This window comes from Ovis aries, chromosome X (assembly GCF_016772045.2).
Source record: "Ovis aries strain OAR_USU_Benz2616 breed Rambouillet chromosome X, ARS-UI_Ramb_v3.0, whole genome shotgun sequence".
NCBI lineage: Eukaryota > Metazoa > Chordata > Mammalia > Artiodactyla > Bovidae > Ovis > Ovis aries.
Window position 1 is genome coordinate 132670493 of NC_056080.1, and position 6000 is coordinate 132676492.

Genomic DNA, 6000 nt, shown 5'->3' on the forward strand with positions numbered 1-6000 from the left:
TTCTCTACATCCTCAACACACTTGTCTTTTTTTCATTATAGACATCCTAGTGGTTTTATTTTTAAAAAATTATTTACTTGCCCATGCTGTGTCTTCGTTGCTTTTGGATGCGTTTTCTCCAATTACAGCAAGTAGGGGCTACTCTTCACTGTGGTGCGAGGGCTTCTCATTGTGGTGGCTTCTCTTGCTGCACAGCATGGACTCTAGGCAGCACACATGCTCAGCAGTTGTGGCGTGTAGACTGTGAGTGTGCGGGCTTCAGTAGTTGCAGCATACAGGCTCAGTAGTTATGGCTCACAGGCGCTAGAGTGTGGGCTCAGTGGTTGTGGTGCACGGGTTAGTTGCTCCACGGCATGTAGAATCTTCCCAGACCAGGGATCGAACCCATGTCCCCTGCATTGTCAGGCAGATTTCTATCCCATGCATCACCAGGGAAGTCTCCTAGTAGATTTTGATTTGCATTTCCCTGAACTGGACATGTAACAACAGACTGGTTCCAAATAGGAAAAGGAGTACGTCAAGGCTGTATATTGTCACCCTGCTTATTTAACTTGGGCTTCCTGGTTGCTCAGAGGTTAAAGCGTCTGCCTGCGTCTGCCTGCAATGCAGGAGACCTGGGTTCGATTCCTGGGTCGGGAAGATCCCCTGGAGAAGAAAATGGCAACCCATTCCAGTATTCTTGCCTGGAGAATCCCATGGACAGAGGAGCCTGGTGGGCTGCAGTCCACGGGGTCCCAAAGAGTTGGACATGACGGAGTGACTTCACTTTCACTTTTATTTAACTTATACACAGAGTACATCATGAGAAACACTGGGCTGAAAGAAGCACAAGCTGGAATCAAGATTGCTGGGAGAAATATCAATAACCTCAGATATGCAGATGACACCACCCTTATGGTAAAAAGTGAAGAGGAACTAAAAAGCCTCTTGATGAAAGTGAAAGACGAGAGTGAAAAAGTTGGCTTAAAGCTCAACATTCAGAAAACAAAGATCATGGCATCTGGTCCCATCACTTCTTGGGAAATAGACAGGGAAACAGTGTCAGACTTTATTTTTGAGGGCTCCAAAATCACTTCAGATGGTGACTGCAGCCATGAAATTAAAAGACGCTTACTCCTTGGAAGGAAAGTTATGACCAACCTAGATAGCATATTGAAAAGCAGAGACATTACTTTGTCAACAAAGGTCTGTCTAGTCAAGGCTATGGTTTTTCCAGTGGTCATGTATGGATGTGAGAGTTGGACTATAAAGAAAGCTGAGCACTGGAGAATTGATGCTTTTGAACTGTGGTGTTGGAGAAGACTCTTGAGGGTCCCTTGGACTGCAAGGAGACCCAACCAGTCCATCCTAAAGGAGATCAGTCCTGGGTGTTTAGCTAAAGCTGAAACTGGAATACTTTGGCCACCTCATGCGAAGAGTTGACTCACTGGAAAAGACTCTGATGCTGGGAGGGATTGGGGGCAGGAGGAGAAGGGGACGACAGAGGATGAGATGGCTGGATGGCATCACCAACTCGATGGACATGAGTTTGTGTAAACTCTGGGAGTTGGTGATGGACAGGGAGGCCTGGCATGCTGCAATTCATGGGGTCACAAAGAGTTGGACATGACTGAGCGACTGAACTGACTGACTGATGGGTAAATTGAGTGTGTGTATGTGTATGAGATAATTTGAACACCAGTTGGTCACAGCCACTTATTTCAATAAACATTTATTTGTAATAGCAGTAAGTAAGACAAAGATCTCAGCTCTCAAGGAATTCACACAGCATAATAGACCCCTTTTTAAGGGCATTTCTATACAGCATTTAAATCCCTTTATTTTGGGGGTGAGGACATAAGACTCTTGCTAATAAGTAGGGCCCCCTTATAGTTGGGTCACAGGCCTATGACTTAGGCTTCCTTAATGCAAGGAACTGGGAGCCAGTGACCCAAAGAAGTGGACAATCTCCGATTCAGACAGTCATGACAGTGTGCCTCTTGGTTCTTCCAATGTGGGAAGTGTCATGGACCTTTGCTCCAATTAATGTGCTTTATATTCACCCCAATATTTGTTGCTTTGCTCTGAAGCCCCACTGTTTCCAGCCAATGACTAAGCACAGAAGGAGTCAGGCCCATTTCTGGGAGACATAGGACAACGTGGCCTGTGACTTTGGTAACAGGACTCCCCATCAGCCTGGTCCAGCTTCATTAGCACTAAACTTCAGTCTATGACTCTTCCTACTCAACCTTCTTCTTTCCTTCTCTCATCCATAAAGGTCAGATTTACATTGTAGTTTAACAGCTCTCCCAGCTTCTTCTTGCTCCCTCCCTACATTCTCTCACAGATATTTTCCCCAATAAGGCTCCACTTGTCTAATCCCAGCTGGGCTTTTGTATCTGAGAGGACCTGAGCTAACCCACTAATGGTAATAGCATGATGGTAGTAATGGTAACAGCCGTGATGTTGACTGTGTAGCCCTGAGTCAGGTTCTCCAGTCCAACTTGTGATTCTGGGGAGCTATTCATTACCCACTTCAGTATTCTTGGCTGAGAAATCTCATGGACAAAGGATCCGGGCAGACTAGAGTCCACAGAGTCACAAAGAGTCAGACACGACTGAGCATGCACACATCCATGCAGTAGGGAAAATAGAAATTCATCTGTTAAAAACAGAAAAGAACCTTAACCAACCATGTCACAGAACCATCTTTTTCAACCACCTAACAGAACCTAAGTGAACAAAAGGGTTTCCCTAGTAGCTCAGCTGGTAAAGAATCTGCCTGCAATGCAGGAGACCCTGGTTCAATTCCTGGGTCAGGAAGATCCCGTGGAGAAGGGATAGGCTACTCCAGTATTCTTGGGCTTTCCTGGTGGCTCAGACAGTAAAGAATCCACCTGCAATGCAGGAGACCTGGGTTAGATTCCTGGGTTGGGAAGATCCCCTGGAGGAGGGCATGGCAACCCACTTCAGTATTCTTGCCTGGAGAATCCCCCTGGACAGAGGAGCCTGGTGGGCTCTAGTTCATGGAGTTGCAAAGAGTTAGACATGACTGAGCAACTAAACACAGCACAAGTGAACAAAATTAGGAGTGACTTTGTTTCTGAAAGCTGAAAGAAGAGTCTAAGGCAATTTCCTGGCTCACCCTGTCTCAGAAATGTACAGGTGGCTATGATGGGTGTCCAGCTATTTTCTTCTCTCTCTGCCTTCAAGATCTGAAGGTGCATCCTGACAGTTGCTTCAAGCAGCTGACTGTCAACTGAAACTGGAGAGACTAGGAGAAGCTTCTATTCAGGTGAGGCCTGGAAGAAAAGTGAAGCAGAAGACAAAAGTCCACAAACTACCAAGTAGGCATCTAAAGAGATTTCTCATTCCTTGAAAAAGTGGTCTCTGTACTCACAGTACATTGTGAGCTCACTGACAGCAGACAAGAAATTATCTTTGTATTATCAGTCCCCTACAAGAACAAAAAAGAGTTTTTTTCTTTTTTTTTCCTGAAATGTATATCATAAACAGCATTCACTGAAAGGTAGTAGCAATATAAAAAGTACAAAGTTTTAAAAGATATATAATTCACAGCCAAGAACTAACCATAGATTAACATATTCAGTGGGAAGAACAATTTTCCCTCTATTTAGACTTATTTTATGAAAGATAATCATATGTCAAATTAAGTGAAGAATTATGCTTTAAAAGAGTGCCCGATGAACTATGCATGGAGGTTCGTAACATTGTACAGGAGACAGGGATCAAGACCATCCCCAAGAAGAAATGCAAAAAAGGAAAATGGCTGTCTGAGGAGGCCTTACAAATAGCTGTGAAAAGAAGAGAAGCTAAAAGCAAAGGAGAAAAGGAAAGATATAAGCATCTGAATGCAGAGTTCCAAAGAATAGCAAGGAGAGATAAGAAAGCCTTCCTCAATGATCAATGCAAAGAAATAGAGGGAAACAACAGAATGGGAAAGACTAGAGATCTCTTCAAGAAAATTAGAGATACCAACGGAACATTCCATGCAAAGATGGGCTCAATAAAGGACAGAAATGGTATGGACCTAACAGAAGCAGAAGATATTGAGAAGGGGTGGCAAGGATACACAGAAGAACTATACAAAAAGATCTTCATGACCTGGATAATCATGATGGTGTGATCACTCACCTAGAGCCAGACATCCTGGAATGTGAAGTCAAGTGGGCCTCAGGAAGCATCACTATGAACAATGCTAGAGGAGCTGATGGAATTCCAGTTGAGCTATTTCAAATCCTAAAAGATGATGCTGTTAAGTGCTGCACTCAAAGTGCCAGCAAATTTGGAAGACTCAGCAGTGGCCACAGGACTGGAAAAGGTCAGTTTTCATTCCAATCCCAAAGAAAGGCAATGCCAAAGAATGCTCAAACTACCACACAATTGCACTCATCTCACATGCTAGTAAAGTAATGCTCAACATTCTCCAAGCCAGGCTTCAGCAATGCATGAACTGTGAACTTCCAGATATTCAAGCTGGTTTTAGAAAAGGCAGAGGAACCAGAGATCAAATTGCCAACGTCTGCTGATCATCAAAAAAGCAAGAGAGTTCCAGAAAAACATCTATTTCTGTTTTATTGACTATGCCAAAGCCTTGACTGTGTGGATCACAATAAACTGTGGAAAATTCTGAAAGAGATGGGAATACCAGACCACCTGACATGCCTCTTGAGAAGAGGCTTGGTCAGGAAGCAGGTCAGGAAGCAACAGTTAGAACTGGACATGGAACAACAGACTGGTTCCAAATAGGAAAAGGAGTATGTCAAGGCTGTATATTGTCACCCTGCTTATTTAACTTATTTGCAGAGTACATCATGAGAAATGCTGGACTGCAAGAAGCATAAGCTGGAATCAAGATTGCCAGGAGAAATATCAATAACCTCAGATATGCAGATGACACCACCCTTATGGCAGAAAGTAAAAAAGAACTAAAGAGCCTCTTGATGAAAGTGAAAGAGGAGAGTGAAAAAGTTGGCTTAAAGCTCAACATTCAGAAAACGAAGATCACATGGTCCCACCACTTCATGGCAAATAGATGGGGAAACAGTGGAAACAGTGGCTGACTTTATTTTGGGGGGCTACAAAATCACTGCAGATGGTGACTGCAGCCATGAAATTAAAAGATGCTTACTCCTTGGGAGGAAAGTTATGACCAACCTAGACAGCATATTAAAAAGCAGAGACATTACTTTGCCAACAAAGGTCTGTCTAGTCAAGGCTATGGTTTTTCCAGTGGTCATGTATGGATGTGAGAGTTGGACTATAAAGAAAGCTGAGGGCCGAAGAATTGATGCTTTTAAACTGTGGTGTTGGAGAAGACTCTTGAGAGTCCCTTGGACTGCAAGGAGATCCAACCAGTCCATCCTAATGGAGATCAGTCCTGGGTATTCATTGGAAGGACTGATTTTGAAGCTGAAACTCCAATACTTTGGCCACCTGATGTGAAGAGCTGACTCATTTGAAAAGACCCTGATGGTGGGAAAGATGTGGGAAAGAGCAGGAGGAGAAGGGGATGACAGAGGATGGGATGGCTGGATGGCATCACCAACTCAATGGACATCAGTTTGTGTAAACTCCAAGAGTTGGTGATGGACAGGGAGGTCGCAAAGAGTCAGACATGACTGAGCAACTGAACTGATGCTTTAAAATACAACTCATTAATCAAAAAGTCTAAGGCTCAGGTTTAATATTCTGAATAAGCAAATTTAAGCCTTTGTTGGTGGTGAAGATTAGTTTTGTTACGGAAATTGGAATACATTAAAGAGTTCTTTAGTTTCAATAATATTTAATACTATCAATTGAGTGCTTAGTATGTGCTAGGTACAGTAAGTCCCCTACATACAAATGAGTTCCAAGAGCATATTCCTAAGTCCAATTTGTTCATAAGTCCAACAAAGTTTCCCTAGGTACCCAAATAACACAGTTAGCTATATAGTGGTGTACTGTATGTAACAGGTTTATAATAATTTTCACACAATACATAAAAACAAACACAAAATA